Source organism: Nelusetta ayraudi, unplaced genomic scaffold (assembly GCF_046127955.1).
Source record: "Nelusetta ayraudi isolate G7.1 ecotype Tasmania unplaced genomic scaffold, CSIRO-AGI_Nayr_v1 ptg000174l, whole genome shotgun sequence".
In the NCBI taxonomy this organism is placed as follows: Eukaryota; Metazoa; Chordata; class Actinopteri; order Tetraodontiformes; family Monacanthidae; genus Nelusetta; species Nelusetta ayraudi.
In genome coordinates this window covers 480438-507833 of record NW_027466223.1, presented here as the reverse complement: position 1 = coordinate 507833, position 27396 = coordinate 480438, and the positions used below count along the sequence as shown (strand labels likewise).

Below are 27396 nucleotides of genomic sequence, written 5' to 3'. Positions count from 1 at the left end.
ACGCCTCTGAGAAATATACGGCGGCGTATTCTGGCCGCGACCAAATTGCGTTGGCAAACGATTAATGCTCATATACATGGCCTCCACTTGACCATGACACAAACTAATGGATAGCAGAGGAGGAGGAGGAGGAGGAGGAAAAGAAATGTGTAAATCTGACGAAATCTTTGCTGCCTTTCATTTCTCAGGCTAATGGCTGTAGCATTAACAGCTGCTAGTCGCCGTCTTATAGCTATTTATTACCACCCATGTTATCCAAGTCTGCCATTTTACTACCAAAGCACTATAAATCAGCCGGGGCAAGAAGGGGCCTGCCCCTGCCACCCCCCCCCGACTCACAAGCCTGCTTCGGGGGGAGAAATATGGAGCAGCGTGTCACACAAGCCCGAGCTTAAAATCCCATCTGACACGTAGCGCCTCAAAGTCAGTCATAGCTTGCCTTAAGCCCCCGCGGGCCAGCAGGTTGGATAATGGCATCGTTGTCACGCTGACACAATGCCTGTGTTGCTCCACGGCGGCCGCACACACACACACACACACACACACACACACACACACACACTTCCTAGGGCTCGGCTGTCGATGCCTTCCAATTCTTGCCTTCTCACCCCTGGAATTACACTGGGACGTGCGCAGTTCACTTTCTCTACCAGAGAGTGAACCGGTGGCGGTGGGGAGAAGAAGATCGAGGTCCTGCAGTGATCAAAGAATCCGTGGGAAAAAAAAAAAAAAAAAAAAAAAGGCTATACAATGTAGCTCATTTGAAAAACTGAGCTGCAAACATGCGTCCGTTGCCAACCAGAGGAGCGGAAGAAAGACTGAGGCCGCGTCTCAATTCGGGGTCCGCATCCTTCGAAGCATGCGTTTGAAGGCCGGTTGCGTCGTGGCACTGCGCGAAGGCTCGTCCCAATTCCCCAAAAGTCCGAAGGACGCTCCAAATGCGCCCTCCAAATGCTAGGATACGCCGCTACGGTACAGACTTTGCAGAAAATTTGAAGTTTTTAAACGCAGGGTTTTCACTTATGTGAACATCCAACGCCATCGTTGGATGGCGAACCAATGGTTAGCTTGATGCTATAAAAACATCAATTCCGGGGTTGGCCAGCAGGGAATACGCCGAAGGCCAGACCGTCCCCATGTGTTTACCGAGGAGACGGGTTTGGCTTCGTCCTTCGAGGACGCTTCCTTCCGAAGGACGCAGACCCTGAATTGAGCCGCCGCCTGAGGGTCCTGAATCTTTAATACTTGAAAAACAAGTAATGGTTTTCAAGAGTTGTGCGATAGCTGCTTCCTAAAATGGTAGCAGCAGACGCGGATTCTCATTTTGAAATGAAATGGAGAAAAAGGCAAAAGAAGCGAGACGAATACTACGGTCGCTTGTTTGCGCACGCCCCCTCCACCCCGACGCACTTTCATCGGAATGTTAACGCGCGGAGACAAAAAGGCTAAAAGGGGGGAAGCCGGAAACCGGGAGACGGCGATCCGAGGTTAAAACAACAAGTTCAAATGCGTTTTTTTTTTTTGGTGTGACGGCGGAGGGGGTGGGGGGGCTGAATCTAAAGCGGAATGCTAATGAGAGGCGCGAGGCGCGAACAGATGTTGCATTAATCACTGCCATTTTGAATTCCCGACCACTTCCTTATCTCCATAATTAAGTAATTAACAGTTCTCGGACGGGCTGAGCCCTGCCGCTCGGACTGCAGGACGCGGCGAGGGGGAAAATAATAACCGGCGGATCGCTCAACCGTTGGGAGGATTTTGGGGCAAACCCGCCGCCTGGTAATCAAAGATTAAAAAGGTAACGAGTGAAGAAATGGATACGCGGAGGGCCGGGAGCAAACAGTCGGAGGCCCCTTTTTGAATACATCGCGCGCACACATCGTCGTTAAAAGAAAAAAAAAAAAAAAATGCCACGGGCGTTTTCACACACTTAAAATGTGTCGACCTGACCTGTAAATCAACAACCGACAGGATGGAATTTATCACACGCGAATTCCAGCGCGTTGCTCCGCGAGGCCGGCGGCACTTTGCCACAGCGGAGCGCCGTCGTTATTCCAAAGATCGCCTCTGACTGCCGTTTGACATTCTGAGTTAAGCGAAAATTGTGGAGTTGTGCCGTGGTTGTATTTGGGCCACGGTCCATGTGGTATGTGCATTGCAATTGAATGAGAGTCTTCTGTTTATTCATTCCTTACAAAAAAAAAAAGAAAAAGAAAAAAAGAAAGACAATTTTAGTGCCAAGATCATTGGAGAATGGACTGTGAGTCATCGTCATTTTTTTTTTTTTTAAATTGCCATCCTCTACTTTACAATATGAAAGGTTCCATATTTTACCCTTTTTCCAGGTTACTATTTTTTTTCATCCCAGCAATTCAAGTGAAAAGTTCCAAAACAGCAGCATAGCATTTAGCCCACTTTTTCTTTTTTTTTTTTTTTCTTTTTTTTAACAGATTCTTGGAGAAATCTGACACATCATTGCCGTGCCTCGTGACATCACAAAGGGTTCATTCCCCACAAACGGTAAGAGACACACATCGCATGGATTGCACGGATTAGACGACACGGCTAAAGTGATTTTTTTTGCAGGAAATGAGACCTTTAAGCGCGGATGCATTGTTAAAAGTTTCTTTAGGCTACTTCCACCTTGGCTGTGTTTTTTGCAGCAGTGTGGAGACGTTTGGCTGTTGGAAAAAAAAACAATCCTTCAATTAAGTTCAGAGTGTTTCCATAAAAATGTTAAGTGAACTCCAAACTTTTGAATATACACTGTAAAAAAAAAAAACCTTTAAAAGAGTAGGACGGCACAACTTCTTGCGCTGGCGGAGGTAAACAAAACCTGCAGAAGAAGAGATGGGGGGGGGTTTAAGGAATTAATTGGGTGAGCTGTAATTCCTCTTGCGGGTCAGCTAGCCACGAGGATTACTGCTCTTAGATGACGACAAAACAACAGAAATCTAATGCGTGCAGCTGTGCCAGTGCAAATACATTGACGTGCCACACACACACACACACGCACGCACACACACACACGTGCACACACACACATAGGGGACACACACCTACACGTACGCACACGTCGTATGGGCCGGCAAGACTTCAGAGTCAGTTCAGCGAATCTACTTCTGAAAACCCTTGAACGCACTGATTTGAAAAAACTTTATTGAAAAGAAAAAAAAAAAATGTGCATAGCAAGTATGCAGATAGGTCATTATCATGTAAAACTAGCTGTTAGCTAACTGGCTAAAGTGGCTCTCGGTTGAGAAAAACAAAAAGGTCAGATAGCGCCGTTGTTTTCTATAAACCCAACTGAAGTCTGGCCGTTTCCATGGCCACCTCGCCGCTATCTGATTCGGATGGACTCTCCGGCTCCATGTAAGGCTGCGTTCACCTGACGCCGCCTCGGCTTTGCAGTAATTTATTGGATCTTCCGCGGCGCGCTATTAAAGTTAACGAGCTCGGTGGTCAAACCCGGTTTGGACGTTTATAAGGTTTGCACGAGACGTCACGTTGCGGCTTTGGTGTGCGGAGCGGAGGACGGTGGAGGGTGGATGGTGGATGGATGGATGGTGGGCGGTGGGGGTGGGGGTGTACACACGGAACAGCTTGCTGATGTATTGCCCTAGCTTGGCCTCTGTGGACTTATAGAAAATGCATCTTTTCTTTGATCTGCTTAAGTTGTTTATAATGATTCTCTATTAGTGGCACAGTCATTACCCCCCACCCCCTCCCACCCCACCCCCCCTCCCTCATGGGAGTGAGGCCTGCCCACCCCCTCTCTCCACACACACACACACACTCACACTCTATTCATCCCTGCTACCAGCAGCATGTCTGACTGATTTAAACGAGGCAAGTATCTCACAGCGGCCATACATCAAGCGCTGTTTGTTCCTCTTTTCTCTCTCTCTCTCTCTCTCTCTCTCTCTCTCGTGCCACTGCGACCATTTGCCGTCCGGCACTTTGTCACGTAACAATCCAGCGCCCCCCCATCCCCCTCACCCGGCGATGGAGAGCACTTCCAACCGGCCAACCGGCGCGGGTTAATCCCCGGCGATAATAGACTGGACTGGGCCGGACCATGTCGCCGAGCGTGTCCCTTTGATTTGGAGGCCTTGTTCCAATCTGGCTTCAATCAGCGCTTCGGCTTTCTGGTGGGGGGTGGGGGTGGGGGGTTTCTTCGCTTCAGAGGAGCGATCGGCGGGAGACAAGCGGCACGCGGCGCGCCGCCGGGTTTTGACAGATCACGCGGGGGCCCCCGAAAGTGAAATGTGTATTTCTTGGACCTCAATCCGCGGAAACTTTATTTTGAAATCGCACACAAAAGAAATACTCCTTCATATCAGCGGTTCTCCACTGGCGGAGACTCTTCTTACCCCTGACAATGACGTGGCAACCTAAAATCATTCCACAAAAAATAAAAACGCGAGCGCACTTTCTATCACGTCGAGTCAATAAACTATGATGATTGGATTGGATTGCGTGTCTTGCAAAATAAATGCCCAACATTTTCTCTTTGAATATATACATATATCTCTATCTATCTATCTATCTATCTATCTAGCTGTTCCGCGGCTATTTGTGGCGCTTCCGCGGCCGGTGTAAACCAGGCGTTAAAAAAAATCAAGGAGTTTTCGCTAACTTCGATATATATACACATGTATATATATACACATACACGTATACACATGTATATGTATATATATATATATATATATATACATATATACACACATATATATATATATACACATATATATATATATATATATATATACATATATATATATATATATGTATATACATATACGTGTGTATATATATATATATATATATATATATGTATATATATATATATGTATATATATATATATATATATATATATATATATATATATATATATATATATATATATATATTTATATATGAAAACTGCCCCCCACGAACAAAACAAGACAAAACAGCTCCTCGACCACTTTTGGGTTGCGGCCCACCAGTTGAGAAACGCTACTTTCCATAGATTACACACTGACGATATCTCGGTTGCTTCTCCGTCTGCAGCGTGCGTGGCAAAATACCCGGATAATGCCACGACCGAGTCAGAGAAAAGAAAACACTGGGACACGCGGTGATAGCCGCGGCAACCTGCTGCTCAGATAAGAGGAGGCGCCGCACTCGGGCGGCCCCCGGGATCAAAAAACCGCCACGGCCGCCGCCGCCACCGCCACCGCCACCTCCCTCGGTAAGAGACGCAGCCGTCAGACATTCAAAGCGGGGACAGCCGGGAGGTTATTGCCTTGTCACCGAGCGTCTTTCGCCGCCGATAAAAAGATGAAAAAAGGGAGGAAGAGAAAGACGGGCTAACCTTGCCTCTCGCTCCTCCCCCTCCCCGCCCCCCCCGGCCGCCAACGCGCTGACCCGGGTTACTTCTGCCTGATGTATGATGCGGCGTCACAGAGCACGCGGCACATTTATGAGACTGCGTAATGATAAAAAGATAGTACGGCCGGGTGGCGGCGGGCGGTGGGGCGATGGATGAGGCTCCGATTGGAGCCCCCCCACACGCGGAGACGAGGCCCCTGCCTGCCCCTCCCGCGCGCACCTCCCGACGCTAATATCATAAAGCAGGCGAGAGGCAAACGCTCCCGGGGAATACAAATGCCGCCTTTAAGTCGGAAATGTGCGGCCCCCGAGACGCGCCGCCATATTGAGGCGAGGGGACGGGCGGGGAGGGGGGGCCGGGGGAGGGGGGGGGGAAAGAAGATTTAGGGGTCTTTAGCAGATTCATCTCTGTCACCGTTCCTGGCATTGTGGAGGCGCAATTTAGATGGTAAATACACCCGGGGATCCATGCATCATCTGGGCTGTGGGGGGAACCAACTTTTAGGAGATTTATGCTAAATAAACGGTGCCGGGCGCGTCATCTTTTAGTTCTAATTTCCTTCAACACGGGGAGTGAGTCTGTGAGCTCATCATTCAGTGAGGACTCGGGGGGACGACGTGCGCTTAAGATGTTGGATGGAAGGGCTAAAAAGGTCGCCGGCTGGAAGAAGAGCGGCAGGAGGATGAGTCGGAAACGTACGGTAGTTTAATAGGAACGAGGAGCTATTTGTATTTAAATTACAGCACATTAGCAGCTTCTGTTTTATTTGGAGCTATATTACTTTTAACTCCGTTTCGTGTCGGGTTTCCCACTGGCCCGATTCTGCTCTTCCGTCGATTGTTTCTATTAGTTCCCCCTCACCTTGTGTATTGCAAACTCGGTGCTTCCCTGTCTTGCGCCAGTTCAACTTGTTCTCTGAGTCACAAAACATGCAATTTTCTTTCATGTCATGCTCTCTATCAAGTCAGTTTCTATTTCATTCCGTGCTGCTCTGGCGATAGCCACGTTATTTTGCGACTCTGTCAATGCGCTCGCCGGCTAGCTGGCTAGCTAAGCCAAACAGAGGGCTGAATATACCTAATATGCTGAGATCTATTTTACATCTATATCCATAACAAGGACCTGCAAAGCGCAGCACATCTTTACACAAAAACAAAACATTGAAAGCTAGCTAGCTAGCTAGCTGTTGATGTTTTGTTTTTTTAAACTGAGTATTTCAGTTCGATTTCGCTGCCATTTCAAACATAGAGACAGGGAGAGAAAGAGACAAAAGCACAAAAACGAATACTGCTAAACTGTTGCTCAAGACTGCGGACGTCGAGGCAAGCCAACAGGGCCAAACCTCTTCGACGACGCTTCGGGCAACAAAAAAAAAAAAAAAAAAAAAAAAAAAAGAAACCATTTAGATTTCACGGCACATTTCCCCTCCCAGCATTTCTGCAGCTTAATTGAACAGATTCCAGTCCGGTCGGGCTCAACCGCTGCACGCTGCTGAATAATGCAAGAAGGCGCATGGTGGTGAGGCTCGGCTCGTGCGAAACCCTCCCGGTTTCCACCCCCCCCCCCCCCCCCCCCCCCCCGCAGAACACACACTCCGTTGATGAGTCACATGTGGCTCAGCAGGAAGTTGAAGGGGCTCAAATCAATGTAATGACGCTGCGGAGGCTTTTTTTTTTTCTTCTTGTCTCTTGTGGCTCTGTGTATTCAGAGCTCAGGGCCCTGTGATGACCCTGAGTTGTGTCGGTGCACGCACGCGGTTAATAACCTGAGCCCGTTCCCCCCCCCCCCTGCACAGTGTCGCGCTCTGTCAAACAAGCGTGGAGTATTTTGCATAAGTAATAATATTCCGAGCAAATGTGTAAAGATGCGCTGTGCTTTTCCAGGTTCCTTGTTATGGATATAGATGTAAAATAGATCTCAGTATATTAGGCATATTTAGCCCTTCTGGTTAGCTTCCCGCTAGCACTGATGCACATTCTCCATGTTTGGAAGAGGGGGAAACCACAAAGTCAAAGCAAAACTGATGAGCATTCTGAAATGTGAAGCAAGCAAATTATTTTCTTTTTCTCCAGTGGCCACTCGAGGTACTGCAGCTAAAAGTGTCACACCACCTGTTCCAACCTGAAACACGGTTCACAATAAATCTTTCTATTGTGTATTGTTTATGTTTCAGCCGTGGGCAATTGTTATCAGTTACAATGCAGTGGAGCTTTAAATTGTCCCCCTTTCTTCAGCTTGATTTATTTTGATTCTCGAGACCGAACTCCGTTCCTCGCTCGTTTAAAAAGTACGGATAAACTACGGACACGTGAATCGCTTGAAGACCGATTTCCCGACCGAATCAATGAGCGGCAGGTTAAGGACGGCGATTCAATGCGGAAAACTTTGTAAACTACAAGTAAATGTGGGCTGGAGGGGAGAAACTAGAACGCAGACTTTTGGAACACGAATTAGCTCCAACAGCCTGTCCGCTTAAAACACTGCCAGGAGCCGAGGCTCTATCGGGCTATTTTAAACGTGCGCGACTCGCGTCGGCCGAGCCGATCGTTTATAATCGACCTCGCGAGTTAAATGAAAAGCGACGCAGGAAGTTGCTGCTTTCCTCCTTCCCCATACGCGAGGCCGAATGTTGTGTAATAAAGCAGAAACGTCGGACCGAAAAAAGGATCGCGGGCGGTTCTGCTTTGCCGCGGCGATGCCCGTTAAGTGCGACATGTCAGTTTAGTCAGAGGATCAAAATAGCTTAAGAGTCAGCTGCAAAGGACTGAAAAAGCAGCATTAGCAGGGATCTGGCTGGGCGCATCTCTCGGCTATAAAAGAACACCGAAGAATTTCCCGTTTTTATTGAAGTGCTTTTTGGGAAGTGCTCGTCGTTGTACGTCTCGGTTTAGCCTGCAAGCGTTTAAACATTTCATATTTTCCTTCAGAATTTATTCGTTTTGTCCGTTTCAGAGCAATCATCAGCAATCCAGAAATCCGAGGAACTGTTTTCTCCGCCTCGTTTACTTCTCGGAAGCCACGGCGGTACGAAATGGAGCCGCGACAGCACCCGTCAGGCGTCGGCTCTGCTCGTTGGAGGCCACTTTTGCACTCACACGAGGCCTTGGAGAAATTGAATACAGCACGAAGACTTATATAAGCCGCGATCCAGCCGATCCAATGTGATGGGTGAATCGTATTTGGAAGCTCACCGAGGGTTCGCCGAGATTGCTGTTTTGTCCCGTGGCTGGCTAGCTAGGTAGCGCTTCGTTTGTACGTCCCGTGGCTGGCTAGCTAGGTAGCGCTTCGTTTGTACGTCCCGGCCCGCCCGTCCTGCGCCTCCGCCCTGATCTGACTCACTCCAATGTCAAAACCACCTTTGCAGAATGCTGCCGGGAGGATTTCTCTCACTTTTTTTTTTGCTTGTTTTTTTTTTTTTTGGCTGCTCCCCGTCTGGCCTTCCTCACTCTTGACTTAATAAGCGGGACGTTTCACGCAGCTGGTCGCACTCGTGCGAGAGAGAGAGAGAGAGACCCCGCCGCGGCCTCAAACGACACCGAAACAGAAGCCCCGTATGGAAATTACCAGCCTGTCCCGCCGCTCCCCCGAGTGTAATGCGTGACATCCACTCTCATGATGCGTCTGTTTGAAAGCGTGCGGTCGCTCCTCTCGCAAGTCCGGGGGAACCTCGCCGGCCCGCCGGCTACACTCGGCTGGCCCGCTGACAGGGAGCGGCCTGATTCCGAGCGCATGTTTCATATTCAACAGTCAATGGGGGTGGGGGGGGGGGGGGGGAGTAGCGAATTATTCTACAGTCTGGCAGGCCGCGTGAGGCGGTTTTCACATATGTAGCGGTGACATCTGCAGATAATGGGGCGGGGATGTGTCTGAATGGAGGGTCAGAGTAATGGAATTTGGGAAGCGTTCCTGGCACGGTTGAGCGTCGTCTTGTTTATTTTTATCGTTGTTTTTGCATCGGCTTCGGGCCGCGGTGAAATGAGATACAAGCCACCCCCCCCCCTCCCCGACTCTTTGCATCAATTGCCCCATCCCCGTCTAACCCGGGGAGGGTGACGTCACCCCCCCAGACGTTGCGCGTCCTGACCCGAAACGCCGAGACCGAAGGGAGCGCGAGCAGAGGATAATTGACAGTGGAGCGGCTTTTGAAATGCTGATTTCTCACAGCCGACCTGCCCCGTAACACCCCCCCCCCCCCACCACCACCACCTCATCCCCCAAGCCTTCTTCTGTTGGCTCTGCACGCGCGTGGGGAAGGGAGAGGAGTAAGGCGAGGGGGGAGGAGGAGGAGGAGGCTTGTTTGACACGGGGTGGAATCCTTCGAGCGAGCTCTCGGTTTCAGTATCATTGCGCCGCTCCGAAATTCAAGGCTGCTTCTTCTCTTGAGAACCCCCCCACCACCACCACCACCACCACCACCACCACCGTATGAAACGCGGAGGAGGGCGGTGTGCTGCTCATTAAAAAAAAAAAAAAAAAAAAAAAAGTGCTGGTTTTTCCTGGTTAGCTACACGGTGAAACATAGATAGCGGCAAGATTTGCCACGTGGCAAGATTAGCATCGCGTTCGGAATTAAATTTTTTTTAAAAAAAAGCCCATTAATATTTGAAACCGCCTGCTTGCATTCAAGATGTGTGTCAGGGATTTTTGTATTATTTATTTTTTTGCAAATTTTTGCAAAATGGTCGTCTCCGTCGCTGCACGTGGATGTTAATTCCTGGAACGCTCTTGACACAGCAATAACGGCGCGCTTAGTCGGCAGTAACGGCGCACATAACGGCTGAGCGCGACGCCGGCGGCAGCGCTTGAACTTCAGGGACTCCTGGCGTCTTCCTCTTGCCAATAACCACGATGAGGTCAATGACGAGGGCAGCGGCAGGCGAGGGTGGCGGTTGTGCAATTTGTCCACCCCCCCCCCATTACCTGATGGCAAAATTCTTTGTGCTTTATTCTCTACTCAGATCCCCATTAGCTTCTACAGCTAGGGTCCGCATACAGTGTTGTCGGGATTACTCCATAAAAGTATATCCAAGTACTGGTTACTGATTACTTCTTTTAAAAAAGTAATCTAATTACTTCTTTAGCTACTTTGTTTCACAAGTAATCAATTACTAATTACTTTCGTTAAAAAAAAACATAAAGTAACAGTTGAGAACGCCTTGTTTTCCTACACAGAGCGCACAACGAACCACAATATTCTTTGATTTGGACGAGATGAACTCAAAATAATGTTTGTATTTCCAGCTACAAAGACAATCTCTCTCTCTTTTTTTTTTTTTTTTGAAGCCGCCATGCCTGTTTTGGTGCGTCGTCACATATCAATGGCGTTGCATGCACGGCTGCATCACGAATCTGCGACATCGTTGTTTTTGGTTGTTTTTCGAAAATGTTTAATTTGTAATTATGATACAATTACAGTAATCCTGTTACATTACTCCGTTACTAAAAAAAAAGTAGTTTAATTACAGTAGTGGATTACTTTGTAATAGATTACTCGCCAACACTGTCCACATACAATGAAAACCGTACACAAACATATATACATACATACACAGTACACAAACCAATAACGTTCAAACCTAGAAACACCACATCTACATTACTTCAATAGAGCACAGTCATCATTAATCTCTCAGTAACAAGTCAACTGCAGGGGGAAATGATGTCCACACAGTGCTGAGGAACCTGGGTAGTGACAACTTCTCTCCCCCCCCAACCCCCCCCGATCCACATGTAGGCGAGGCCGCACAGCGATCGTGGATTAAAAGACTGGCCGCTGTCAAAGGGAGGCATCACTCAGCGTGATGGGGCCGTTCCACCGGGGGCGGGGGGGGATGTTCACGTTCAACCTCTTCTCTTTCCTCCTCCTCCTCCTCCTCCTCGTCGTCTTCTGTTCCGGGCAGACGGTCAATAGCGACAGACTGGAAACCCCGAAAAGGTCGAGCCACGGCGAACAAAACTCACTCAGGGTCCGGTCAAATTCATCCCCTGGGAGCGGAGAGACCTTCTAACATAACGCTGCCCTTTGACCCCCTCCCCCCCCCCTCCCCCCAACCCGACAAGACCCCCTCCCCAGGGTGATGGATGGTATTTTTTTTTTTTACGCTGATTTACAGAGAGCCGCAAATTTTCGTGCAATCATCCCCCGCTTTTGATCGAACCCTCCCGCGCGTCCCTATCAATTAGCGGCTCGCTAAAATAGAAGGTGTTTTTCGCACCATCTGCGCGACGAGACGGGAGCGACCCCGGCGGTGCGGCTCTCCGTCGCTCTGACGTGGGGGTCATTTTTCACTCTTTTTTTTTTTTAATATCCATGTGCAAGGAGACGCACTCACTGCGTGACGGCTTCCTCCCGGGGGCCTGCGGGCTGAAACACATTTTGTGTCCTCTTGTGGAATGTCGTAGGGAAGCTCCCGTTGCCGGGATGTGAAGGATGTCTTTTTTTTTTTTTTTTTTTCTTTTTAAACCAGGGGTGTGTAGCCTCTTTTTTTTTTTTTTTTTTTTGAAGGTCCAGTGTGGAAAATTTGCCTTGATTTATGATTTTTACAGTGGTAAAAGCTCAACATACTGCCCATGAATACATTGATAAAAGTGTATACTCGCAGTACAAAACTAGTGAAAGTCATTAGGTTTGCCCAATATACGAATACACATAGATCAAGCGTCTTGCTTGTAAGGAAGCCTGCCTAACATTGCCTTCAAATTTTTTACACACTGGACTGTTCATTCCTTTGTATTTCACTAGTACTGAAGAATTTGATGGGTTTTGTCTTGACACATGCACAATGACAAGCATGGAAGTGCATCTAGTCGGTCCCAGTGACCATTTATTGCATTGATTGTGTTTGGATTCCAAATAAGTTTCTTTATTTTTGAAATTCATGAAGATTCTGGACTATTTACACAGGAGGGCAGGGGAACACAGGTGAGAACAATCGGGGGCGGGGCTGACAACGAGACACAGGTGTTGAAATCAAGGAGTGACCAAAAAAAAAAAAAAAAAAAAAAAAAGAGCGGGAAAACAGCGACAGGAAGTAAAGCACCGGAAAGACACAATGAGACGAGACTATCGAAATAAAAACACAGATCATGACAGAACCAGGTTGTACAGAACCTGACGACAACAGCTAAAAGATGACTGGATAAAAACTCTAAAAATATACAACACTGAAAGCAGCGCAACCAAGTGGATCTTATGCAACAATGTATGACGACTATGGGGGAATAACTTTATTGTCATATTTACGAGAAAATGTACTTTTCTAAGTATTACGATTCCAGCAGGGAGGACCTCGCTAACTCTGACGGCTAGCAACCGCCGCAGGCTCAAGAAACGCTTCGCCTTGCTCAGCCACACCTGGATGCTGTGGCCGCTCCTTCGTCAGACTCCCCCCCCCTTTGACTCTGCCTTCAGGTCCTTCGGCCAGGTGGGGGTTAGACTGTCAGGTCTCCTCTAAGCGGAGTAGAAAAACCTACGCCAGATACAGTATTCAGCAATTCAAGGCCACTCAAGGCCCGCAACAAAAAAATAATAATGCGATGTAACCAAGAGTTTCAAAACAGATGGGGTCAAAAATGATTGTTTTGTTTTGAGGGTATTTGATGGCTTATCCAAGGCAGATAGGGGATGGAAGCAAATCGAACACAAGACAAAGGTTAAGTCAGACTCTGCCAGTCGATCGAGTTAAGTCAGTTAAGGGATTGTATTTGAAACCACTGTGTTTCTTGTCCGAAAAAAGACATCAACCAAAAACAACAAATGCTTTTGCTGAACAGACATTTTTATCAACAATTAGTCCCAACTGGCATCGTCTGCTGCTACATCCCGAATCAGCATTGGCATCCTTCTAAGACTACATATATGGGCTAATGTATTCTTATTTATCCATGCGGTTAATGATGGAGTCATGGTACATTAAAGAAGAGTGCTTTTCAGGGCATGGAGAGCTTCGGCCCGCCCAAGAGGGCAGCCCCGAGTATCTTCAAACGAAGGACGCTTGCTCCTCAAGAAAGCGAGCGTCACCTAAAATTTTGGTGTCACACCGCACACAGGAACGGTGCTGCCGGAGACGAGGACCGAAACCGAAACCCTGTATAGCGCAAAAGACAACAGGACATCTCTGTTGCAGCAGCAGCAGCAGCAGCAGAAGCAACAGCAGCAGCAGCAGCAACACCAACAGCGTCTCCATGCCAACATCAACTTCCTGTTGTTGGCCAACAGCTCACTTCATGAGTCATTCGGAAACCTGCACGGCTTTTGAACGATAGTCACCGCAAAGAGCAGCTTTTTTTGGCGGGGGGGTTCCAAAGTATGCTTGTGGAATGGCGCAGACAGTTGAAATGCGCGGTGGAGTATTCGAGATGTGGACCAAATTATGCACAATACGCAGTCGAGACTGTCAAGAGCTGAGAGAAGGTTGTACATCACGGCTCCCTGGAACCCTTAGTCTGATCTTTTGGCTTCTCCTTTTCACTTTTTCTAGCGAACCATCCACCCGTCAACGTAATGTTCCCTCAGAAAAGACACAGCGAAAGCTGTCAAAGTTGTCACGGTGATGGTTAACAAAAAAAAAAAGTGGAATATGTACAACAGGTTGAAAAGTTGGGGGACTGACTGGAGCCTCCGCCTTTCCCTGCTTCGTTCTTCTAGTTTCACGTCGGCGGCGGCTTCAAAAGTGAGAAATTGTCTTCCTCGGCGTGTTACACAGCAGCCAACCAGACGGATGCATAGGCAGAGTGGAAACTTACACACAATGCACAGGGGAAACTCGGCCGCCGTGTGTTATGTAACAGGCTGACAGGTTAGAGCGGTGAGAGAGGCGCCCGCACGGATTCGCGATCCAGAAATATCAGCCGCGGGTTCTCGGCCGAGCGCTGCACGCAGTGTTCAGTTTCACGGCGTCTGGCTCGACTCCCAGCCTGATCTCTGACTTTGGTTCCCCCTGCCGAGGAAAGGGGAACCAAAGTTGCAGAGGCTGCCACAGAATTGTCTTGTTCATCCTCTTACTAGGCAGAACAAAACTACTACTACAAATATTATTATTACTATTATTATTTTATTATGTTATTATTATTATTATTATTATTGATACTACCACCACTCGTAGTAGTAGTGGTGGTGGTGGTGGTGGTGGTAGTAGTAGTAGTAGTAGTGGTAGTAGCAGTAGCAGTAGCAGTAGGAAGAAACAAATGATGAGTAGTAACCTCAAGGCGTTCCTCAAGGATGTGTCCTGAGCCCACTGCCGTTCTTGACTGATCTGCTCACCACAATTCCAATCGGGCCCGAAAAATTCTTACACTCACGACGTCCTCGTAAGCGACAAGGACGACTTTGCAGACACGGTAGAGGTGGAACGTCCGGTCTCGCGGTGCGCAACCCACAACCCGAAACCCGAAACTAGGCGAGGCAAAAGAGTCGATTTCGAAATTTTAGGGGAAAACCCACCACGTTCCACCGGTCATCTCAGAGCGACAGATTCCCGGGATTTCATCTGACCGACGACTTACACAAGCGTTGGAAGCATCGGCACGCACTGCGTGACTTCCTGCTACGCAGACGGCGCGGCAGATTGTAAGCAGAGACCACAGGGTCTCTGCAATCCGCAGGGGTGATAAAGCTCCTCGTCCATCTCGCAGCTTCTGCTCCCCCGAGAATCACATGCCTGTTAAACAGTGTCTTTAAACCAGGCACGAGGACCACCTGCCTCTCACGCCATTAGACTAAAATGCCTGACTCGCACTGCACTCCGTGGGGCCGCCCTGGAATGTATTCGCCAAACGTAAGTGTTGCGCTTTATTGAATTTCACCGTGCAATTCATTCCATTTTAACGCAATGTTGATTCAATGGCCAAATACGTCGAAACACAATTACAAGTGTCTGTCCCACCTGACAATGTAAGGCATAAAAATGACTCATCTCATCTTCATATTACTCATCGTCATTCTCGCATCCCTCCACCTCATCCCGACGCTCCCCTCCTCCTCCTCCTCCTTGTCATATTCCTCTTCATCATCCTCGTCACTGCTAATGGGGACTAAATGAGAAACATGGACGCACTCCAGCTGTTTCTTTATCATCGCAATTTGAAGCGCCGTCACTCGGCAGTATGTTTTTACAATTTCTCTGCGCTCGTTTTCTCTTTGTCAGCCCATCATCGCGCGCTTGCAAAAGGTTAGCTTCCCAGTTGCGTGGGTACTGAAAACTGCCAGATACTTTATATAGACGGTGGCGTTAAAATTTAACCAGCCAGGTTTCGAAGTTTGGAGCTTAAAAATCCAGAACAGCACGAGCGGTACCGGTATGGATACTAGCTGACAGTAATTTTTTAATTTGTGAGCAAAAAAAAAAAAAAAAGACCAAATGGTGAGCCTCAAAGGCGCACTTCGGAATTCCTCATTTTAAAGAGGTAAAACTCTGCACTTAAAGTAAAATAGGCCTCTAATTGAAAGAACCTTAAGCCATGACGGCGTTCTAGTCATATTTTAGCGCCAACACTCATTAACTTTTACCAGCAATTAGGACATCAGCTGCTCCACGTGGTGTGCTTGCGCGTCTGTAAATCTGGTATGGTGAGCTCAACCAGATTTAGGGGGGGATCCCCCTCTCAAATAAATCTGCTGTTGAGGGTTTATGACAACCATAAACCCTCGACAGCGCTCCAGCCAGCTCCAGCCGGCTGAAAAATATATAAATAAATAATAAATATAAATATAAATAATAAGAAAACTGGATCAGTGTTTATCATTGGGAGGAAGAAATAATACAAAATAGCTTCGGGCGGGGAGCGGAATTAATTTAAAACCTCGCGCAAAAAAAAAACATCAACGCACGGCGCGATGTTTACAAGTTCGACTCCGGATTTGCGACGATTTGCGCGTACGAGGAGTTTTTTTTTTTTTTTTCTTTCTTTCAATTTTACCACAATTCGCCACCGGGTGCCAGAATGGAAACGGTGACGGGGGGGGGGGGGGGGAGAGAAGAAAAGGAGGAAGAAAAAAAAAAAGAAGCAGAGGAATAATTAGACATATCAGAGGAAGAGATCCTTGGGTGGAGGTCACGGCGGCTGATAAATGAGCGGCCTGCCTGCGATGCATGTTAAGTGCCTATCGGTGTAATTATCCCGGCTGCGGCGGCTTATGGATGTGTGTAATGTCACGGCCTTTCTTCCCCCCCCCCACCGCCCGCGCGCGCCCCTCAGGCGCTTTCTACCTTGTCAGACGCTTCCACAGACGGGAGGCGAAGGTCACTTGACCGCGAGAGGGAAAAAAAAAAAAAAAAAAAAGGTCAGGGTGGGTGGGCGTAAGGAGGAGGGGGCGCCACATAAAGAACGGTTTAGATGTAATTAAGATGAAGAGCCTGGGGGAGGTCCGGGAGGTGCGGGGGTCCACTAATGTGCGAAACTGAGCGGGCGTCGCTCCGTGAGCGCTCCCGACGTCGATTCGAGACACGTCGCAAGGGGGCGCCGGATCAAAGGGCCCGGCGAAATTTGACTGACGGCGAAAAGGCGGAATTTCAAGCTAGAAAAGCTAATTAAACGTGCAAGAAAGGGAATTCCGACGGAAGGGGGGGAAAAAAAAAAACTACCTTTTAAATCAAAATAATTATACAGATTCTTTTTCGCGTACCCCGGTTGAGATGCTTCAATCGAATGGGAAAGGAGCCCCTCCCCACACACACACACACACACACACACACACACACGCACACTTCCTGGCGATTAAGTAGGCCTTATTTCAACTTCCCCCTGCCTTTAATGGCAGAAACTACGGGAGGAATCACTTGCCAAAAAATTCTCTTTTTACCTAGACCTCAGAGGTTGACAAGTTCACGGGTAACTAGGCGCCTTTTAAAAAAAAAACGAGCCACCGCCGTCTTGATTAAAACATCAAAAAAGAAAAAGAGAAAAAAAAAAAAAAGAAAGAAAAAAAACCTTCTCCGGGTGGAGACTGAGCTCCTGCCTCCAAATTGAGAGAGAGGAGCTGGTTGCGTGACACTCGGCGGTGCTTGCTCTGCAGATTCTTCTGTGGAGGGGGGGCAGAGGGGGGGGGGGGGTGGCAGGGGAGGGGGCGTCTTCCTGAAGGTTTGTCGGTACGTTTCTGTGGGCGACAATGCGGAGGAGATCAAGGCGGCGGCAGAACTGACTGGGCAGGCCCGGAGCCGCCCGGCTCTCCGGGGAGCCTTGGCTTTAATCACAGTGCAGCCGAGCAAAGTGATGGTGAACCCCTCGCGCCTTTGGTCTCGCTCGCTTCTCTCTGCCTCCGTCTTCATCTCTGTCTTTTCTCGTTCCGCGTCTCTCCTTCTCCTCCTCCTCCTCCTCCTCCTCCTCCCGGCTCCCTCCTCTTCTCCCTGTCCTCATCCGGCCGCCACTGATCGTCTCTGCATACTTTTTCTTCTCCCCCGCTGTTCGGTTTGCCTTTTGTTTAGTCACGTGTTGTGCCGGAGTTAGCAACCTTTGCTCGTGATCGTATCTAAACTGTCACCCGTGAAGTTGGGTTTCTTTTGTTTTTCACACACTGTTGTCCTCCATTTAATCCTATTCAAATGCTTCAATGATCACTTTTGACCAGGCGCATTCTGTTTATGTCTCCCAATCAGCCCAAAGACAGGGAAAAAAAAAAAAAAAAAAAAACTTTATTCCAATTTTACGGTGAACAGTGTTTCTATATCATGAATAAATGAATAGACCCCATCAAAAGATCAGTTAAAACTATTTCAGTTTTTGTGTAATTATACAACAAAAGTAAAGATTGAGTAAAGTGTATGTTTGCTAAGCCTACCATGCACAATAGTACCATTGTTCCCTACATATTACTTCCTGTGTTTTGTTTTTTTTGTTTCTTTTATGACGTACCATTATTGCAGCAGACTCATATTTCACCCACTATAGATTTTACAAGCTGTCCTTCTTGTTGGTGCTCTAGATCAGATTTAAAGCGAGGCCTCAACCAGAATCCCCCCCGCCCCCGTAGCGCAGCTAATGTTAGCTTACAAATCAACAACGGCACAACTCGCAAGCTAACCACTGAGCTTGGTCAGGTCGCACTGTTCAGGTCTTTGAAGCCATTTGAAACATTTACAGGAATCTCTTACTTCAGACATCGTGGCAACAAAAAAAAAAAAAATGATAGCTCAAACTTAGCATTAGCATGCTAGTGAAACGAGACAGCCTTGGAGCTTCCAAATAAATCTTTATTGACAGCTGTCAATGGCAGAGCCAGGCAGAAGGAGCAGGTGGGACTTTTTCACACGTACAGAGCGGGCACTCATGTCAGTGCTTGACGATAACACCGAACAGTGTGAGAAGTTGAAATGGCGTTTATTTGTGTACTTACTTGTAGAATTTTACTTTGGTTGGTTTTCTTTAAAAAAAAAAAACGCTCTCGCTAGCTGATGATTATCCAGGCCGGATAAGCTCGTTCTTGTAACGGGTTTACCGGGCAGGCGACCAGAATTAGTGTTAGTGTAGTATTATGATCGCCGCCTGTCGGGGGCGCTGTGTCCACGGCAGGGCTTCCCCTCGTAAATGACTGATTTATACAGAATGAGGTGGAATTAAACCACAAGATTTCTCAAAGTCTACAGTATATGGGCAGCCTTAGGGCCCTACCTGGATTTTGTTGTAAATATCAAACTGCAGCCCGCATGCATTTCTTTTTTTTAATATCGCAGCACGAGGCGGAAACACGCGGGCACCAGAGGGGTGTTAACAACGTAAAGCCGCTACTGGTAAGCAAGCTGGCTCTCTTCAGCGGCTCTAATTGAGACTGGGACCAGTCCCTGGTCCCCGAGCCACCAGAGGACGTCCATAAAAGCCGCGCTCGGAGCAGTCATTAACGCACCGCCAAACACATGGCGTCAGGTATCTTTAGCTTTACGGCCCGGCGGCACATGGTGGAAATAAAGGCCGGGGACGACGGGGGAGCTGACCGTTATGGGGCATCCTGAAGATGCCGCATAGCAGGGACACACCGAGACAAGAGTGTCATTAACAGCCGCCTGTCGTCTCCTCGGGAAAAACGTGAGGGACTCGCGTGAGCCCGGGGATACGTTTGGCGGATGCAAACGAAAGGGGGTTTGCGGGTGTTTGGATGATGCGACGATGCGATACCGTGGCGTAACATCGACATCATATCCCGGATCCATTTCCCCGTGCTAAGATATTAAACGTCCCATTTTTCAGATCCTTAGTTCTTATCATTAGCTTCTTGCTAAAACACCTCTTCGCCGGTAGGACCTTCGGTCGTTTGATCATCTCGTTTACACAGTTTTACGATCAACCTTGCCGGGGGGAGAAAAAAAACAAACAAAAAAACATGACTCCCATCAGGCTGCCCACTAATGCAAGGACAGCAAAAAAAAAAAAAAAGAAAAAAGGCTGACCAACATGCTAACGCCTCGCGTATTGATTATATACGCATCCCTTCAAACTAGTGCCTCTCACCGTTGACTTCCTCTCTCCGGTCTGTGATGTGCAGATCCTCTGATGTGCGCGCGCCGCAGCCCACGGAGCGGGCCCTCCTTTCACACCCCTGTCAAATTTGGCCCTGCGGCTTCTGACAGCACCTCCACATTCCCGAGATGCCTCTTTAGGCAAGAGCGCGAGCGGAAAGAGCGATTGAGGGGGAGCAAGCGGAGGGCTCCTTCCACTACTCGGGAAGCGCAGAATTGGGTTAGAAGAAGAAGAAAAAAAAAAAAAAATACTTTCATAATGTTCCTTTATTGCCAGCAGTTAGGACCGGTGAGCCGTTAGCAACGTTAGCGGTGCCTGGCCGCCTCGCGACGCAATAACAAGATTCGGGGGAGAGGGAAGAAAAAAAAAAAAAAAAAATCGACTCTTAAGTTCTTATCAAGTCAACGATGTCTGTGTTGCTTGGCAGGCGTCAAGAGCCAAACAAATGACGACTGAAGCGCCGCCTCGGTTCTGAGGCTCATTTTCCGCGCGTGTGTGTTTTTGCGCAAAGGCGGGGAGTGTTATTAAAGTTACCATGGTGATTTGATTTTGGTAATGTCCCCCCCACCCCCCCCAAATCTTGCCTCTTCTCTTCACCCTCGTTTCCCTCAGTAGAACAAAAAAAGCAAACATCTCTGAGAGGAATTCCCTCAGTTGCGGGGAGCTTCGCCAAATGATCTGAGCCCTATTTTTTTCCTTTTTTTTTTTTTTTTGTCGGGGGAGGGGGGGGAAGACTGGGGAAGCGGGGGGTGAACTTCCCACTTGGGGATCCCTGCTCAGATATGCAGCCTCGCAGATGTGCTGAGCGCAAAAGTTCCACCAAACAATGTTAATTTCTTGAATTTTTAAAAAGTGTTTTGGTGAGACCGTCTCGGGCTCCAGGATCATTAGGATGGAAGCAGCGAGCAGAGACTGGGTGTTATATCACATTTTTAAAACCAAATAGCCTGGATACACACACACACACACACACACACACACACACAGTCTTGAAATTCCGCTTCGACCGACCGGCCAAGTCGAAATGTCACTTCGCAGGAAGGGGGGGGGGGGGAATCTTTCTACACCATTAGGAAGCTTCGGGTGACATTGTGCTCTCTTGTTTATTTGAGCTTCAAACAGGAAAGGGCTATTTATGCCTCCACGTCCTCCCCTCACTACAGCAGAGCGGGGTCCAGAGAGGCTTTATCTTCGCCCACTCCCCCCCCCCCCCCCCCCCCCCAACCGCCAAACGAGAAACAGAAAGCCGAAAAAAGCCACCGGGGGGGGGGGGGGGCGATAGTGTTACTCCGATTCCCCCCAAACTAAACGGTGGGCAACGGAGCGGGCGGTGTTTTGACGTGCAAACGACAGCGATAGCGGCAATTTGTTTCCCATTGCTCCGGATCGCAAGACGGAGGTCCGCGCGCTCGAACGGAGGGCGTTTGATTTCCATTTTCTGCTGCCGTCGGGAGCGATCGGGGCGCTGTGGGACAACCGCAGACGTCGCACGTCGACCTCAAGTTGGAGCTCTGAGCGTCCGACTGTCTCGCCCGTCGCCATCTGCCGCCTTTGGATCCTGCCCTCAGCTCGGCTCTGCGGGACCCATACACTGAGTCGCCCGCGTCTTCCCTCTCCAGAAGTGGGATTTGCAGTCTTTGCCGGCTTGTAAAGTATTATTAATAGCGAAGCGCATTCGTCCGAAACAGTGCAGCAAACCCAATATCGGTCCGACGTTTAAACGGTTGAGCGCGTAATATTTGGAGATTTTGAAAGAAGAAACGGCGACATCAAGCGTTTACATTGCAGTCATTCGCCCCCCCCCACCCCCTCCTGAACTTGCCTGTGAACTACAGTGGCCTGCACACCCAAACATGGACACCTCGTTCATCTTCTTCTTCTTTGTTGGTCTGTCTGAAGACGTGAGCTTTCAACCTAAGTACGAAACGCACTGTCAGGCAGCTGGATTGTCCACACCAGGCTTCCTTAGAAATATGGGGGTGCAAGATGGCAGCTAACTGGTAGCATATGTTATATGTACATTCTTACATAAAATGAGAACTGTTCTATGGGTAGGAAATCCATATTACTTTTATTGTACTGCCATAATACACTATTCTTAATGCATTTATGGGCAGGATGTTGAGTTTTTACCAATGTAAAAAAAAAAAAAATCATAAATCAAGCCAAATATTACAGACTGGTCCTTTAAAGTCATGAATGTTCCATTTCGCGTCTTTTTTTCTGAGCCAAGTCCTCCGTGTTGCCGTAATGTTGCAGCTGCCACATGTTCAGAAGTCGGTGGGTGGGTTTGTGGGTGATTTTTTTTTTTTTCTCTTCTTTTTTTGGCACATTGGAGGAAGACGCCGAGGGAAAATCCCTCCACCGTGCCAGGTTAAGGCTGACGGGAACCAGCGTGGCACGCTGTCACTCAGCTGAAAGGGAATCCCTTCCTGTTTCTCTCCCCCCCCCCACCCCACCCCCTCACCCTCACTGTTTTGCCAGCCGCTTGTTTTGGGGCCGCTGCCATGGCGACGCGCCGCTGTTTACCGCCCTGGCGGATGACGCACTCACGTGGTCCTGCCTATTTATAACGGCGCGCAGCTGCACTTGCGATGCGCACGCGTTGAGGAATCTCGGCCCCGCTGCGGTTGGTTGGGCGCCGGGCCACGGGAAGGACCACATGGAGGAGGAGGTCCACGCTGAGGCCGCGCGGAAACCACGGCGACATGGCAACGGCCTCATAACAGAGACGACAACAGTTGTTTTCCCCGTTGGAGTTGCATCACAGTATAAAATATAAGCGGACATATACATTTATGTATATATAGCTATAGCATATGTATATACATATATATACATATATACATATTAATATACATACACATATACATATAGATACATATATACATATACATACATATATATATACATATACATACACATATATATATACATATACATACATATACATACACATACATACACATATATATATATATGTATATATATATATATATATATATATATATATATATATATATATATAAATATATATATATATACACATTAGAATCTACTGTTCAACTGTGTCTTGTGTCGAGTTCTCTCTTATATTCCCAAACCATTCACCGTTCGAGGCTTCCAGGGTGATAACTCAGCAAAGCCTGGTAAGTCAGACCAGTATCTATGACTGATGCGCGCAAAAGATCCCACCGTATCTCAGTGAGAGTGAATCAAAAGTTGTTCTTAGCATTTCGTTCAAGACGACCTTCCGTGCCGAAACAAATGCAAATGTGGAAAAGCTGTCGTCGAAAATGTCAAAACTGGGAATGTCTCCTCTCTCGCTGTGCCAAAATGCAGAGGGAAAAAATAATAAATTCGCAATTTTTTTTTTCTAACAGTAAAGAGTAACCGACATATTCCCTCTGCCTTAAAAACTACATACCCAACAAAGAATTTGCACAGGAGTGCAAAAATGTCCGTCAGGGATAAATTGACTGGAATGGAGGCAGTTTTCTCAAATGCACCTGTTCCATGGAATCTCCCTGGTAACTCGCGACACCCGGTATAACAACTTTAAAAGTTAAAGTCCCAGTGATTGTCACATCCCGGAAGGATGCAAAATGTGCCCCCAGTTCCAACCCAGAATACCGAGTGCCAAGCGGGGAGGCAACGGGTACCATTTGAACAGTCTTTGGTATGACCCCGCCGACGGATCGCACAATCCCCAAACCTACCAGTCTCAGCGTGGACCCTCGCTGCCTTGGCTGGGGGGGGGGTCTGCAGTGATTCATTCAACTCCTGCTCTTAAGAAAGGGAATAAATCATTGCGCAACAAGAAGTCACGCCAACACATCCCGGTCCTCAGACTTGTGGACGTTGAGCCGCCTCTTCTTGGAGGGCCATAAATCAATCCGTCCATCTATCTGTGCTCCCCCCTCCACCCCCCTCCAAAAGATAAAAAAAAAAAATCAAATAAAACGCAATAAGATGAAAATAAGAAAGTTTCGGTGCATGATATTATGCAAGCCGCGGAGCAGGACCGCCGGATGGCGGGGCCCTGTTGAGCTCAATTAGGACTCATCTCTGTCATTAACTCACCCCCATAAAGTATTAATGGTCCCGGGGCCATTTTTCACGAGAAGACTCCCCGACATTTGAAAAGTTCTCATTAGGGCCTAAATTAAGGATCTCTCATACATCAAAATTGGGCTTGTGTAGTTCCCCCCCCCCACCCTTCCTTCCAGAATTCTAAAACACAGACTTGATGAACTACGTCTCCGTCTTTTGCGTCGGCGTCTGGCCTTAATATGCAAATAAATGTTGACGCCGCCGCCGCCGCCGTCGTCGTGGTTGTGTACCCCCGCGAGACGCGGTCGCGGGATGCGCAGGTGCGCCCGCGCGTCTGTCGCGACGCTAGCACTCCGCCTGCCGCTCCCCGCGCGTTGCTTGCCGGTTCCGCTGCGCCGCCGACGTCTGCCGTCGCGTCGTTTAGCACCGAATGCGGAATGACTTTGCGCTCGACAAAACACCCTTCACCTCCGCTTCCCCCCCCCCAACGCACCAATCCGTCGCAGATGTGAGTTTGTCATATAGAATAATATATCGGCTTTCCTCCACCTCCTCTTGCTCCTCCTCCTCCTCCTCCTCCCCCTCCTCCTCCTCCTCCTCTTTCGCATGAAAAATCCCTGAATTTTAAACAGGCTCCATAGGAATGAAAATGAAAGCCATGTAAAAATTAATATTACATTTCCGTGACTTCCTGCGCTGTTTAAAAAGTAATGAGACTGAATAAAAAAGCACTCAAGTTAATAGCCTTGAAATATTGTACCCTGACATTTTGTCTGCACTTCCAGGAAGCCGCCAGAGTTCAAATTGTTGCCGATGCGGCGGCGCGTTTTTTCGCCTAATGCCCGCGCGTCCGTTTTATAACTTAATTGTTGCCCTGCATTAGGGGGAAGCCTCTTAATGTATTCGGGGGGGGGGGGTCCGGTGGGCAGGGTTTTCGGAAAAAAGGGGGGAAAAAAAACGCTCAAGGATTTTTCTTTTTTTTTTGGAAGTTGACAAAAAAAAAAAATTTGAAGCAAACTTGGATTGAATATTTTGGGGATTTGAGGGGAGAGGTGAGGAGACAGTCACAGATGCTTGGGGTGTGCGCTTTCCCAAACACACACACACACACACACACACACACACACACACACACACACACACACACACACACACACACACACGCCCGCACACGCCACTCCTGCATTCGCTCTGGGTGCGATCATGTGTGGGAGTGGAAGCAGGGATATCCCCCCATGGTTTCCATACAGAGGTCTGACTCACTGCCAGGCATATTTTCTGTGTTTTTCCTTTCTTTTTTTTCCCACATTGAGAACACTTCGTCCTGTTTGCGGCGTCGGAGGAAGCCGCTGTTCCCTGGGAAGGATACGCCCTCCAACCGGGGGCGCAAGAACCCGCCGGTGCCATTTCAGGTCATCGCAACCTGTGTTGACAGGTCGCAAGCCGAGCTGAAGTCTTTGGAAGGGATGACTGTAAATGTACCAGCTAGCTTGGGTTTTTTTTTTTTTCTAAGTGAGACCTAAAAAAAAAAAAAAAAAACATGGTTCAATTACACGGCTTGACATTCAGTGACTTCACAGGGTGTTGACCAGTCGGTGTATATCATTACTCGAGGCCCATCTGTGATTCAAGCGCGACCCACGCCCAGGACTCCGTGTAGCGAGTCTCACGATGCGAAGCCATCGATATGTTTTCACAGCCGTAGGTTTTGGATCGTGGGTTTTCCATTCACGCCCGCATTCGAGATGATGATGATGATGATGATGACGATGCAGGGGTTATTACCTTTCAGCTCAGTTCCCGTTTCACTGTGTTTCCATTTAGCTGCTGTTTGAGCCAAATCTTCCTCCAAACAGGCGTCATCTTTTGCCATTATATTGTATCGCCGTTCGTACTGTTGAGCCACTGTCACAATTTGATATTGACACTAAATAAATGTGAGCTTTGCAAGGGGTGGATCCTGAGACAATCTATCGGGATCGCACTCGGAGGCACTGTAAGGGCGTCCACACCTTTCATTGTTTCAGTCGCTGGACGTGCCAGAAAGGGAAAGAAAGAAAGGGAAAGAAAGAGAGAGACAGAGAGAGAGAGAGAGAGAGAGAGAGAGAAAGAAAAAAGAGTTAATAAAAGTTACGTGGATTAATGAAAGCTGGAAGTATGAGGATTAGTGTTCTAATTGAGGAAAAGCAAAAGCTTGTTTTGAACATTACCTATCAAAGCGAGGCAAACAAATCCCATCGTTAAACTAATTGCGTTCTTTGGGTAGGAATATCCGTGAAAGCACGCACAAACAACCGCTCACACACTGCTTGACTATTGAAACACCCTGAAAAGACCTCCAGTCTTTCCAAGTATCAGGTCGTGGTCCCTGATTTGGCCATACATGAAAGAAACATCTGTCCTGCCCCTGTTGTTGCATTCGCTTTGAACATCTTTAGATTGCAAAGTTTGTTGTAACAGAGTCCAAAATGGACCTCCGGGTGTCAACTGCGGCAACTGGAATTACACATGTGTACCTGTCCTCCATATACGTTTCCCAGGGTCCAATTCATAAATGTCTAAATACGAGCACGACGGTAAAAAGAAAAAAAAAAAAAAAAGAAAGCAAAGTGAGGGTCTGTCTGGAAACCGACCGACAAGAAAGATCGTGAACGAGCTGCCTGGCGTTGACAATGCTCGCTGGGTTGGATGCAGGCACACGCTGGCCTGCCATGCATCCCAGCCGTGTCAGGACGCCCCCCCCCCCCCATTAATCATCTGCCTTTAATTGAAAGCAAACAGTTTGTCGTCCACCCCTTAGCATTTGCAGCCGTTCTTCGAATGCTCGGTGAAGCTCCCCTCGTCGCGACGCCCGCTGCGGCCGCACAGGCAAACGGGGAGCCACGGCGCAGGCGTAATTGGAAACATGTGCGTGCTATTTTGTCTCCTCGAGCCCTCCGAGGGATGCGCGCCGGAACGTCTTATATAAATTCAAGTGACAAAACAATCCGTCAATCGGTGGGGAGACGACGTTCAGGGGAGGGAAAATGAGACGCTGAAGAAGCTAAAGCCCCGAACGCGTTGCGTCTTACTGCGACCTTCTTAACGCGCCGCAACGCTGGTATTAAATACCACTCTCTGCAGCCGTGGGGAATGAACCGAAAATAAAGGTCAACCCCGAGACGAAACATCAGGTAACGTGAGAAAGTCGGGGCGGGGAAGTTGGGGGGGGGGGAGAGAAAAAAAAAAAAAAAAAAATCCCACGTCACCTGCGGGTCTTGAACCGCGGCCACCTCCCCCGGGGAGTCAATTACACGCGACAGGTAGAGTCGGCCTTCGGCAGAGCCGGGCAGCCGGGCAAAGAAAATGAAAACAAATGAGCTTTTAAAGTCCAATTAAGAGCCTAACCGAATTGAAGCGCAGCTGCCGGCCGCCTCAACGCTGCCCCCTACCTACCGACCTTCCCCACCGCCTCCCCCGCTACATCCCGCCCTGCCCCCTTCTCAACCGCAGCCCGTGGCCTTGCCTTTGGTAT

General features: G+C 48.4%; 1 protein-coding gene across 1 annotated transcript in view; it reads right to left on the bottom strand.

Moving 5' to 3' along the window:
* The window catches only part of LOC142880890 (Krueppel-like factor 6), a 114916-nt gene that overhangs the window by 49078 nt on the left and 38442 nt on the right, over positions 1 to 27396 (bottom strand). The gene's annotated exons all lie outside the window — the stretch shown is intronic.